At 41.7% G+C, this 12,808-nt stretch overlaps 1 protein-coding gene and 1 long non-coding RNA gene across 5 annotated transcripts in view; both read right to left on the minus strand.

Moving 5' to 3' along the window:
* Positions 1-10,337, minus strand: part of LOC102676423 — a 12,416-nt gene extending 2,079 nt beyond the window's left edge. Inside the window, exon 1 of the long non-coding RNA XR_421897.2 lies at positions 10,068-10,337. This is a non-coding gene — a long non-coding RNA (uncharacterized LOC102676423). The remainder of the gene's footprint in view (positions 1-10,067) is intronic.
* Positions 1-12,808, minus strand: part of LOC102676514 (neo-calmodulin-like) — a 56,974-nt gene that overhangs the window by 26,129 nt on the left and 18,037 nt on the right. The gene's annotated exons all lie outside the window — the stretch shown is intronic.

Consider the following 12,808-nt stretch of genomic DNA (forward strand, 5'->3'; position numbering starts at 1 on the left):
TAGTATTGGAGAATATTTATTCGAGATGTGGTCTCGAAGAAGCTTGAGAATAATCGAAACGAAATTAAAAATTAAAATGGATGTAATTCTGTCGAATCTTGTTCTTTTCCAACAATGTTATAGTTATAGAAAGAAAGAAAGAGCGTACAAATAAAAGTAATACTTCTCTCTTGTAATTTCTTATGTAAAGAATTTACATATTGTAAAAAAAGGAAGGAAAATTGTCCCTAAACCACATTTCAGATATAATATCCTTGGAAACTCTAATGAATGATTCAATGATTGGAAAGTATTTAAGAAAATGTTTCTTAAACGTTATATATTGGCGATTTTTCTTTTTTGCTTCGTTCTTCCCTTATCAAAGAAACAGGGCAGAATATAATAACGTCGATAAGAGCAGCCCATCGAAAGTCGAGATGAGATTTCTCGAGGATCAGTTTCGCTGAAAAATTGCAATTTCTGATTGTCCAGGGCTCACGAGCGAAACGAACGATTTTAATCTGATGCGTGTATCGACCTGGACGAGAATCCTTTCCCTCTCTCTCTCTCTCTCTCTCTTTTTAAAATATCGGATTCCCCTTAATTTTCGCTGTCGCCCAATTCCAAATTCTCTCCTCCTCCTTCACTCCCAAAAAATTCCGATATTTATCGACATATCGATGAACGAAATCGAAATGAAATGGTCGATGACGATAACTTCGCGAGGAAATCCTCAAGAAACGGGATATCTCTAGTTTTCAATGGCGAGAAAGTTTGTTGCTGTTGATTTAAAGGAACGGCCATGAGGGAAGATTAATCCAACGTTTGGCCTAGTTGGCGAGAAATGAAACAACGATATATCCTCCCCCTCCTTGAGCGACGGTTTAAATTATTTTATGATTAACAATAAACATCCCTTTATTTTCGAGAAGAACGAAAAATTCTTCGACGTGATTTCTCTAAGAGAATATCTTCAAACGTGTGTTGTTCGAAATCTAGAAGAGTTGTTATCGATATAATTCTCGATAATATCGTTTACGAGATAAAAGTGGCCACAATTTTTACTTCTTCTTATTCCAGCATCATTAAAACGCAATGAAATCATATTCAATAAAGTCCACTTTTATTGATATCTTCTCTAACGAAATAATCCTTAATCCTTGCTAATATCTCAAACCAACAATTTTTAAAACAAACTCCAATTACATTCAATCCTTACATTTATCCAACAACGATATTTATCGATACGCTATATCCCTTCTCCCTCTCTCCAATCCCTCTCTACAGGCCGAATTCACAATTAGTTGCAACCCTTGTCACGATTCGACTCGTTTCGATTCAACTGAACTGGGCCCAGGCTTGAAACTCGATTAAACGATGCCACCAACGATGCAATGTCAATCGAGAGGCGACGGAAATTGGATCAACGTCAGTGTCCGTGTATACGAGATCGAGCGTCGAAACATCGGCAAAGGGAGGAAAGTGATAGCGTCGAAGGGCAAGAAATCGGTTTTTTCCTCGATGCGAAAGACGAGGATATTGTAATCGTAATTGTTCGTCGAGTTGAACGAAAGGGAAATAATCGAATATGAAATCGATAGGCGATATTCTAAAACTGGTCCAATCTTTTTTCCACCGTGTACGCGGAGAAACGGAGTCAGTGGGCTATCGAGTATGGCGCGGTATTCCTTGTTTAGGTTAACAGCCTCCAGTCACGCACGCATCGGTTATACATCCGTTTCTACGGATACTACACGTCCACTCTGCCTTCCTTTTTCCTCTGCTGTGTCCACGAGTAGAGCTAGCCTCTTCAAATCCGATCGAAATTTCCATGAAATTTTTAAAGATCCTCCTAGCTTTCCTGGAAATCCGTTCGAATTCTCGCCAATCCGTCCGTATTTATTCCACGTAACGAGCGAGAGGTATGGTGTCGAAGATTATATCTATTTTTGATATCCAAAAACTAAAATCCTATAAATATCTTTATACCACTTTGGAATTTGGACGTTGACAGTTTTGTATGTTATTTTCCAAGTGAAAGCAAGTAGTAGGGAGATTCGTCTAGGAAGCTATCGTTATCGATTATTGAAAATAACTGTTTGATCCCTTTTTCGAAATACACCTTCTTTAACACTTTAAATAAATAAATAGCGGAGACTTGGCTTCGAAAGCTATCGTTCCAGACGAAATTGAAGAAAGGATTTCGAGAGAACATCAAGTATTTAAATCGAATATATGATATCGCTCTATTTTCCGCTCGATCTCGAACGAACGTTCAAAGCGAGTTGTAGAAGGATTCTCGAACAATTGCTATTTGCTCGCGAGGGATTCTCTGTTCGAAGAATATCGAACTTGCAAATACCGCTTAAAACCGTCTAATCGGAGAGACGATCCTCGAGAATAAATAAATCGTAAACCGATCCTTCCCGAAAAATCCTGTCTTCCTGCCGCGTCCTGGCCTTCCCCATCTTCGTTCCACTCCCGTGGGAACTTGGTGTGGAGGTAGTATTGATCACTCCCATGCTGCGCCCACCTCCACCCCCTACGTCCTCCGACCTCTGTTTTCCATCCTCCGCCCCGCATCCTTTATCCCTCCGTCCCAACAACCTCTTACGAAATCATCATCATCGACCGCTTTAAAAATCATTTTTCCAAATTTCCAAATTGGATCGTGTTAATTATTAAGTTAAACGATAATTCTCTCTTCTAAACGAGGAGACGTAATAACTCGCCTCCCTTCGCATTTCTGTGAACAGCCTCCGGCGTTTCGCACGCTAAATCCCCTCTTCTTTTCCGGGGAGGAAGAGAGGAGGGAAGAAGTTTTCACAGGGCGAGGCGAGAAAAGCAGCGGCTTCGTTTCGCGATCGCGAGATTAAAAAGTGACTGGATGGTCGATGCAGATTCCCGTGTTTGACCGATTTATTTCTCCATGCAACTTGCAATATTTTAATCTCAAAAATTTGGGATTTTATTATTTAAAATGTATCAACCATTATAAATTTACGCTTGATTCTTTTATTATATTAAAATTCGTTCACTGGCCGATCTTCATCGTTTAGATAAATGCACTATTGAATCGTTGCATTATTTTCCTGATCTTTCTCTTCGTGTTAATCAGTAATACTTTTATCATATGTTTGAAGAAACGTAGATGTATTTTTATGACGAAAAGACGACGTGGTTCTTCTGATTGAATCTACTGGATATTGCTCGAGAAAGCGGGGATTTAAATCGATGGAACGTGAGCCGTAGAATACATTTGTACAATTTGGTGATATTTCCCTTCTTTATGAATATACAAAACTGTCAAAAACTCTTTGTATCGAATCATTTGAATCATCGACACAAGAAAGTACGCTGCTTGGTGTTCGTCTCTCTCTCGTTCAGCCAGTGAGCGAATTTTGATATAATAAAAGAATCGTACAAATTTATTGTACAATGAAGGAGGAGGAAAAAATGATAAATAACAAGGATACATCTTAAATAAAAATAAAATCCCGAATTTTCGAGTAAAATGTTGCAAGATGCAACATCGAGAAATTGGCAAAACCAATTTCATTATTATTATTTTTTTTTTTAGACGCGATTCTAATATATTCTTCGTCGCCACGCTCGCGAGGGCGGTTTGATTTACGAGAGGATCGCCCGCCTGTAAAGGATAGAAAGAAGAGGAGGAGGAGGAGGGATGTCGGTGCTCAACAACGACGCTTACGACACTGGATCCTCGCCAGACGCAAAATTTCCGTGTTACGTATCAACGTATCGCATAAAACGAATTTCTGGCTCACCTTGGAAGGAATTGGAGAGGTTGTAAAAAAAAAGGAAGAAGAAAAAAAGCCAGATTCGCCGGAGCCAGACACCTTGACGCGTCGACGCGGAGAACGGAAGTTTCCTGTTTCGCGTTCTTCCAAGGCCGCGATTCAGAATCAATTTCGTGATATATATATATATGTACGTGTAATAGATACTACAGACAAGACAGTGTTCACCTGTTGCCACTGACAATAAACTTTTCTCAAACGAGATCCCTTCCTGTTTCTTCTTTTTTATGGAAGGAGCACGTTTCACGATGCATCCCCGTTTAACCATCCTCGTGGCCACGTTCCTCTCGTTCCATAAGATATCGACCATTTGAATCGAGTAAAAAGTCCTTCAACTTATACATTTTTAGAAGAAATCGTCTTAATATTAAATATTACAACAAAAGTGGAATTCCAAACTTGTTACACGATTCTCAAACAAATTGACCAGAACAATTCCAAATAACCACCTTATTCTCCCCTACAAAGAAAAAAAACGTCCAAAATATCCAATCCACCAACTCTTCCACCATACAACCCTACCGAATTATTATAACTCGATTTGGAGCAGGCATCAGGCAGATATCGGGGACGAAAGTGCGACGGTTCGAATTTGGGGCAACGTCTTCGGCGAGATGACACGCCGCCGTCGACCGAGAGGAATCTCACGAATGGTTTACAGTCTCCTACACACGGTTATCTATCCGGGTTCACGCCGAAATCGGGTGCACGTGTATGCGTGCGCGTGCGTACGCGTGCGCGCGATACTGGCCCAGGTTCACGTCCTACTTACGATATCGAACTGCACCGAGGGCAGGCCGCGAAAAACTTTTCCCTCTGTCCTTCCCCCTTATTATTCCCTCCCTCCAAAGAATCCCTCGAAAAGGAGGAGGAACGAGGAGGGAGGAAATCGCTCGAATTCGGCGTTTCTTTCTTTCGAGCAATACGCGAGATTAGACGAGGGTTTTGAGGAGGGAGTAATTACGAGAAGGGATAGGGGGGGAGGGGGTGATTGTTCGGGGTGAATAATCGAAATAATTGCTGGCAATTAACCGATTAGGTATGCATCCCTGTGTGGAGCAGCGTGTAACACGCTATAGAGGAGGAGAGGTAGTTGAACCGTGGCCAAGTGGGGCTGCACGGCCATTGTTGTCACGGAAAAAGACAGGCTGTAATCGAGTGAAATGTGACGGGCAAGAATTCGCCATTTTCCGCTATCGGAAATTAAATTCATTCGACAAACCTCCCAAGGATCTAGATTTAAATTCTTTTTACATTGTTAAATTTATATATAAATAATTCGATAAATCGAGCGCGTTTTATCGTAACTCTTCGACATTACGTTGATGTACGTATTTTACATCTCATCTGCAACGAAGATCGTTGCGTTACGGATAGACACACGTATCGATACACGTGTCTTCTCCTCTTCTCCTCCTCGAAATCTTGGAAATTCTCAAAGATGAATGAATTATTATAAAGTTTCGAATCGAATCGTTCTCTGCGCATCGCGGGTTCGCGTGACCCGAGGAGATCACGGAAGAAACGGCGAGGAGAAATGGCGGAAAGACAACGAGCGGAAAGGGTGGAAGCAGGGAGGGCGAGATACATAGCGGGGAAGCACGATTGTCGCTCTTCCTATCTGAATAAATCAAGCCTATTTAAACCGGCTTCTCCGAATAATCTATTTCCACGGAGGAGGGGGAAGGGAGATTGTCGCTGCAACCCGACGAGGTCGCTCGTTTCTCGTCCCTCTCCCATCCCCCTGTGGGAAAACGGGGAAAAAATTATCCTCTCGAATACAACCCTCTTGGGGACCAGTAGTCGATATTCCTAATCTTTAATTCTCGTTTTCTTTCTCAGCGTGAATCGAAAGAGCAACATCCCCACCCCCGTTTTTCATCGAATCGCGTGTGGAGAGCAACGATGGCGACTTTTCTTTATCCTTAATCTTTATTAGGTATGAATTATTCGCGAAGATAAAGAATCTTTTTCACGGTATCTTAGATAGATCACCATCTGTGGCGAGATATTTTTATCTTCCCTATCGTGAAATATCTCATCTTTCTGTGAATTCGGATGAAATATCATTCGTTTGATAGGGAAGGAAATATTTATTTTTTTCGCGAGTCGTCCATTATTTTATTATGGCGAATATAATCCATAATCCATAATCCATCAAAGTTTCGTGCGCCACACAACGCTCGAGAGGAATATAAAAACGCCGTTTAAACAAAGTCCTCGTAAATATCCGGAGAGCAAACGCGATATTTTTCAGGATGCAGAAATACACCGCGCTGTTTCAAATGTTCTTTCGGATTTTGACCGATAAATGACCACCGTTATTTGAAAAGTAGACGGTCATCGAGGATGCAACGACCTCTCCAAATTTCCCCCTTTCGTGCCTGATCCAATTGACGCGGGATTAATAACATAAGGTGAGCTAGTTTATGAAACGAGGGAGGGGGGAGAGTTCTAAAAATAATAATCGGTCAGCAGCCGCGTAGGCGGCTAGACTTTTGAGAGAGGGAGAGTAAAGAAGAAAGAAATTAATCCTTCGTCTCACGCGATTATCAATTCGCGTCTGGCTCGACGTACATTTTGCGGGGGTTGACCACCCCGAGACATGATCAATGAACGTCGTCGTGTATTTCTTGCGCTGATATATTATCCGCTTCTCGGATGCTTTTCTGTGTTTTTTTTCCCCCTTAATCGAAAAGATGAATAATCAACCTTTGCTTTGCGACTACGAGATATAGCATAGCATAGTTTTTTTCAATTTCGAATACGAAATTTATCGGCAAATGATTTGTATATGAAATATTTTTTCCTCGAAGTGAACTATATATCCGATATTAAAATTTAAGAATTGCAATGTAATCAATTCGAACTGATATCTTATCGTAAGTCGATTATTTATTACTCCAAATTTTCCGACTATTGGCATTAAAAAAATAAATATAAGAGACGTGGTCCATCTCTCTTTCTTAATCTTTTTTTTAATTTACTACAAACTGCACCACGAAATATCCCCCCACCTCTCCCCTTTCATCAATGTAAATTTCTCGAAAACGAAGGTTTTATATGCATTCACGTATACAGGAATGAATCCCGTTTTATTCAGAAATCTCGACGAAGGGGGCAATTTAGAAACGAGGGGCCTCCTAATTGGCAAATTGTGCAAGATTATCGCGGGGGCGCGTGACTCAACAACGTTCGACACGCAATACCAATATTAATTACGGCAATTCGGGCAACAGGTTTGATCCGAGGAATCCAGATCGACTAGGGATTTTCACATTTTCGAGCCGTACGCGTAAGAAAAAGTTATATAATAATCGATTCGATATACTATTTCGTCTAACACTTTTCCACGCGATTCCGACATTCAATTCGATAAAAAGAGATCCAGAAATCCACGTTTATTTCTTACTTACTCGAGGAAACGAACTGGCATTGTAAAGAAAAAGAAAAAAGAGGAGAGGGGAACGAAATTTTTCGCTCTCGATTCATTGTTTCATTTCGCGGTGAAATGTTCGCGAGAAAGCGTCGAAAACGAGATCCTTTTATCGCCCTTTTCGAATCGTTACACCTGTATTGCGGAATTCAAACCCTATTCAAACCCGCGATACCGCGTGTTAAATGGACTTTTTCCTCTTTTCTTCCTCTCTTTCCCCCCCTCCATCCTTTTCCATCCTCGAAAGACTTTGATACAGAAAGACTGGCGACAAACAAATCGGCATTAATAAAAGCGCTCGTTCAACCCTCGACTTTGTGTGCGTGTACGTGTGTATGCGTGTGATTGAGTCGATTGGCCGCCGTAAAATGGTGAACGCGCGGAATGTTTAAGAGAGGGTGAATAGTCAAGAGGGGGGGAGAAGGAGGGGGACTATTATTCCGCGAAACGAGACAGGTAACGGCGCTGATCTCGGTCGAACTTCGAGCCTGGAATTTCGATTTCTCGCGAACTTGCAACTACCTCGATGTTTTTCAACGAAAATTCATTCATTCGTTGCCGATGAATAAAGAAAAGGTTCGATTAACGATACGAACGCGCGATCGATCGTGTGGAAGATTAATCGAAGAAGCTACCTCTATCTTGAAAGAGAACGTTTGAAATTTATTCGAACGGATATCGAGAGAGATATACTCGAGAATCTCGTTATATTCTCTCGCGAAGAATTGGAAGAAGAGTCAAGAATCTTGATTAACTAAAGTTTTAAAACGTTTGCCTTCCGAAACTTTTGAACGAGGATCGAGAATGTGTTCGTTGGTTGCACGTGATCGTATTCCAACGGCTCTGGCTTTTTGAAAAAACACCTCGACCTTGGGTAAAATATCACGCAATATTCTTGACTCGACCAACGAGAAAAATCGTTGACAGTTTTATCCCTCGTTGAATAATTAATCGAAATTGTGCGTAAATTATTACGATTATTTATCGATTATAATAGTAAATAATCGAATATACATAATTCAAAATAATTTATCTCGTAATCGAGGCGCGATTCCTTCTAGCGTGTTAATTTTCCCCCCCTGGAAATACGCGTGTATCACGTGTTACGCAGGGAAAATCATCGATCAGCGTGAAATTTTTGATGCTTCAACTTTCTTTCGATACGCTTACGTGATTCCTGATTTCGATTCACCCGGGAACGTTACAAAAGAGCGAAAAGATTAGGAGATCGTGCCCCTCCTCCGTGTTTCGATTTTCGATCAATCGTCAAAGATTCGTCGCGACGATTCACGAAAGATGAAAGAAAGAGGCTCCACGAGGAATCGAGAAACGATAGAAACGTATCTGCCGAAAAATTGAGGAAAGGAATGAGAAGCTAATACTCGAGTAAAGAACGAAGAAATCAAGGCGTCTTCGAAGAACAAGGAGAGAGAGAGAAAAAGGAGCAAGTAGTACGAATCAACGAGAGATCCACGCGGTATTCGCGCAAGATTCGCGAAAATAATGAAGAGAAACGAGAAACAGGAACAAAAAGGTGTCTGCCAAAAAATTGAAAAAGTGAATAAGAAGAGAGTAACTCGATCAGTAAAGAAATCAAGGCAAAGAAGAATTTTAATCTCACTTACGAGAATAAGGAGAGAGAGAAGAAGGAGCAAGTAGTACGAGTCAACGAGAAACTCACGCGGTATTTGCGAAAATAATGAAGAGAGAAACGAGCAGGAACAAGAAGGTATCTAAAAAATTGAAGAAAGAAATAAAAAGAGAGTAGAAGAAGCTTCGGATCAGTAAAAGAACGAAGAAATCAAGGCGCCTTAAAAGAAGAATTTCAATTTCACCTACGAGAATAAGGAGAGAGAGAATAAGGAGAGAGAGAGAAGAAGGAGTCAGCCAACGAGAGATCCACGCGGAATTCGAGAAAATAATGAAGAGAGAAACGAGCAGGAACAAGGAGATATCTAAAAAATTAAAGAAAGAAATAAAAAGAGAGTAGAAGAAGCTTCAGATCAGTAAAAGAACGAAGAAATCAAGGCGCCTTCAAAGAAGAATTTCAATTCCACCTACGAGAATAAGGAGAGAGAGAATAAGGAGAGAGAGAAGAAGGAGCCAGCCAACGAGAGATCCACGCGGTATTCGCGAAAATAATGAAGAGAGAAACGAGCAGGAACAAGAAAAAAGCGAATCTAAGGCAAGATCCTCTTCTCATCGAGGAATATCCTGGCCTGAAGAGGAAAAGGCGTGCGAGATTCATTCACTGGCGCACGAGAAGGGAGAGGAGAGGAAGAAAGAACCGTGAATTCCCACTCGCTCGACGTCGGGACTCGATTCGTCCCGACAAAAGGAGAGGAACGATTCCACTTACAGCGGCGCAAAAGAGGCACTTGCGTTAAAAAGAGGCCGAATCCTCATCCCCTCGGGACGTTGGGAGGCTGAAGGATTGCCACGACGGCCAATCGTCCAACGGTCGACCCGCCATTTTTGCCATAATCACCGAGACACCAGCTCCCGCCGGCTGGATCCCTTCTTCCTCCCTTCCTCCACGACCAACCAATCAACTAACAACCAACTAACAACCAACTAACAAACTCAGCCAGAGGTTGACTCGATTAATTTCCTCGCGTAAGATTCTTCGAAACGAAGGAGGAGACGCAAAGAGAGTTAGGAGGGGACGAGGTTCGAAGGGAGAGAAAGGTGGAAAATAAAATGGACTTGACGGAAAGGAGCAGAAGAAAGAAAGAAAGAAAGAAAGAAAGAAAAGGGTGCAGCGAGGAAGAAGGGTAGAAGAAGATGTACTGGAAGAAAGGAAAGAAATAAAATGCACTTGCTCGACTTACGTGCTCGATGGTAGGCAGATGGGCCGTGACTGACACCCCCGGTGCCGCCACGCGCCCCCCGCGCACCGAGTCCACGATCTCGAGGGGAGTGCGCAAGCTCCAAACCCCGCACGACCGCCACGATCAGAGAGGGCTTCTCCGGAGCTTGTCCCGACCCCCGAGAGAGCATCATCCGTGCTGGTCGAACGAACCAGCGACCAATGTGCTCCAACGTGTGCATCTTTCCACGTTTACGTGCGCCATCCTCAGGGTGAATGCCTCTCCTCTCTCTCTCTCTCTCTCTCTCTTCCTCTTCCTCTTCCTCCTTCTCGTTGCTCACCTCTCGGTTTTCGGCTCGCGCCCAAACCATCCCCGCGTGTCGTGCATCCGCCGATGCGTCAACATCCATCTTCTCTCGAATCTGGATCGAGCGGAGTTTGGAAGACGGGAGAGAAACGTCGTCCTTGTTAATCGATACGCTCCTCGCGTAATTCACGAGGAATCCTCCCCGTTTCACTCGAGTATTTCTTCTCGAATATCAGGCTCGAGGGACGAATTGGAAATTTTATGGAGAGAGAGAGGGGGGGAAGGAGATAGTTGGAGCGTAATGGAACGCTTACAGTTTCGAAATTTTCGATAAATTTTAAATGAAAAGCAACGCGTTCGACGCGTGAATAAAAAATTTCGAATGAGAATGAATCGAATGGTTTCCATTCGACACCACCGAGTGCTGGCTTTTATAATGTCTCTAATCTTTCAAGTTTAATTACTCTCATCGATCAACGATTGGTTAAATCTTCCACGGGAGGGAGGGGGGATCTAGGAATTTACGACGGCTTGAAATTTGAAGGAGAGGAAAGAGAGAGAGAGTCTTGAAAATAATTTTCCTCCCCCACGATTGAACCACCTTCTTTTTCCATTCGTCGATTGGGAGATTCGTTTACAAAGGTTTTCGTCGTTGAAAAGAAGCGTATACTGGATACTACTGTGTATCGGCTGTCACACGATCGTTGGTATTGTCCGCGGATTGTCTTTCCAGCCTGGTGAAACTTTTGTGAAACTTCCTTTTGGAAATCTATTGACAGGTGCCAGGGGCGCGCGTTCGACTGACGTGTATTACACAAACGGTCTCGAAAGAGGCGCAAACCTCTTCCATGCCATTATCCCCTAACGTCCAACGGAATATCTCTTCATTTCCTTTTTCGCGCGATGGGAAAACAAATAGAATTCATTTATTGAGTCGGATAACATTGGAAACGTTCTCCTATTTTCTCGTATAAATGCAAAAGAGGTTTCTTTAAATAGCTCTTTTGCGTTGCAAATTTTTAAACATCTCGATACGATTCTTTGTAATAAATAAATAACAACTGTTCACATTGCAAACGTTAAGATCGCTTTGTTTGTAAAGCTGAGGGATTAAGATTAATGAGAGAATCGTTTAGCTCTTCCTTTCGAAAAAAGAAAAAAAAAAAAAAAGGAACGCGTCGTTTTCCACGTGTTTGGAAAATTGTACGGGAAGGCTGAGGACTAAGGATCCAAGTTTCTTTTCTCTTTCTCTCTCTCTCTCTCTCTCTGTCTCTCGGCTTCTTGCGCAGCTTCTTCTCCGACCTTGATTCAAGAAAAGTAAAGCGGATAGCTCGGAGAGTACCGCGCTCTTCAAGATAATCTGACCAAAGTGTTTTCGCGCTTCGTGAATCCTGAAGCGAGTTTACACGAACTTGACATTAACGCCACGAGAAAATGAATAGTCGTTTCTAGATATTAAAAGGAAGTAATTGAAATATATTCTTGAAAATCGTGATGGAAATAGAAGAAAGAAATTTTTAGGAAAAGGCGAAAACAGTATGGCAAATTCTCTCAAATTCTCTGCTTGGAATAAATTTCGATTAATCCATTCTGGAATAATTTCAGAGACAATGAAATATTTTTACGTTTATCGGAATTACGATCGAAACGATTTTCTAAAAATTCATCTCTCTCGTCTTTCCTTCGAATTTTGTCATATAATCAATCGATATCCTCTATGAAGCGAATGATAATCGGTTTCTTTTATTCCTTAAAATATTATTTTCACCCCACTATAGAATCAATCGATAAATTTCAAAAAATAAAATATCTTCGAGTAGAACATTTTATTCCATTCTAAATTCCCAATTTATACGATTTTTGAAATTTTCGCATTCTTTATCCCAATCTTCATTCATTATTAAATAATTCTAGAAATCCATGATCGATATCCCACGTTTGAAAAAAGTTAATCTAACTCCGTTTCCCAATTCCGATACAAACGAGTTCCTTGCCCATCTCGTGCAGATGGCACGAAAGGCGACATGGCTCGACAAGTAAACGCATCCTTCTCCAAAATCTTCCAAAATTTAGGAATATTCGACACGAGATCGCGAGATCGGCGTTGGGCAAAGATTCCTCGCGAATTCTAATTGACCGGTTTTCGGGCGCGACACCCTTCGAAATTCTGTGCACGTTGAACGCGCAGCTTTCCAATAATACCAGCCGCGGCGACTGGGATATAATATGGACGCGCTTCTCGGAATGCCTCTCTTTCCGGGATGTAAGATAAAGAGAGAGCAGGGAGGAGGAAAGGATCCCCGTTGATTTATAAAAGGTACTTTCGACGACTTTATCTTCGTGGGGCACGCGAGTCCGCGTGACGTTTATCAAAAAATATTTTCAAGAGATCAGGGAAAGAAGAGGTCATCTTTGGAGGCACGTTTCTCTCCTTTTTTTTTTTTTTTTTTTTTTTT

Source organism: Apis dorsata, unplaced genomic scaffold, assembly GCF_000469605.1.
Source record: "Apis dorsata unplaced genomic scaffold, Apis dorsata 1.3 scaffold_263, whole genome shotgun sequence".
Lineage (NCBI taxonomy): Eukaryota > Metazoa > Arthropoda > Insecta > Hymenoptera > Apidae > Apis > Apis dorsata.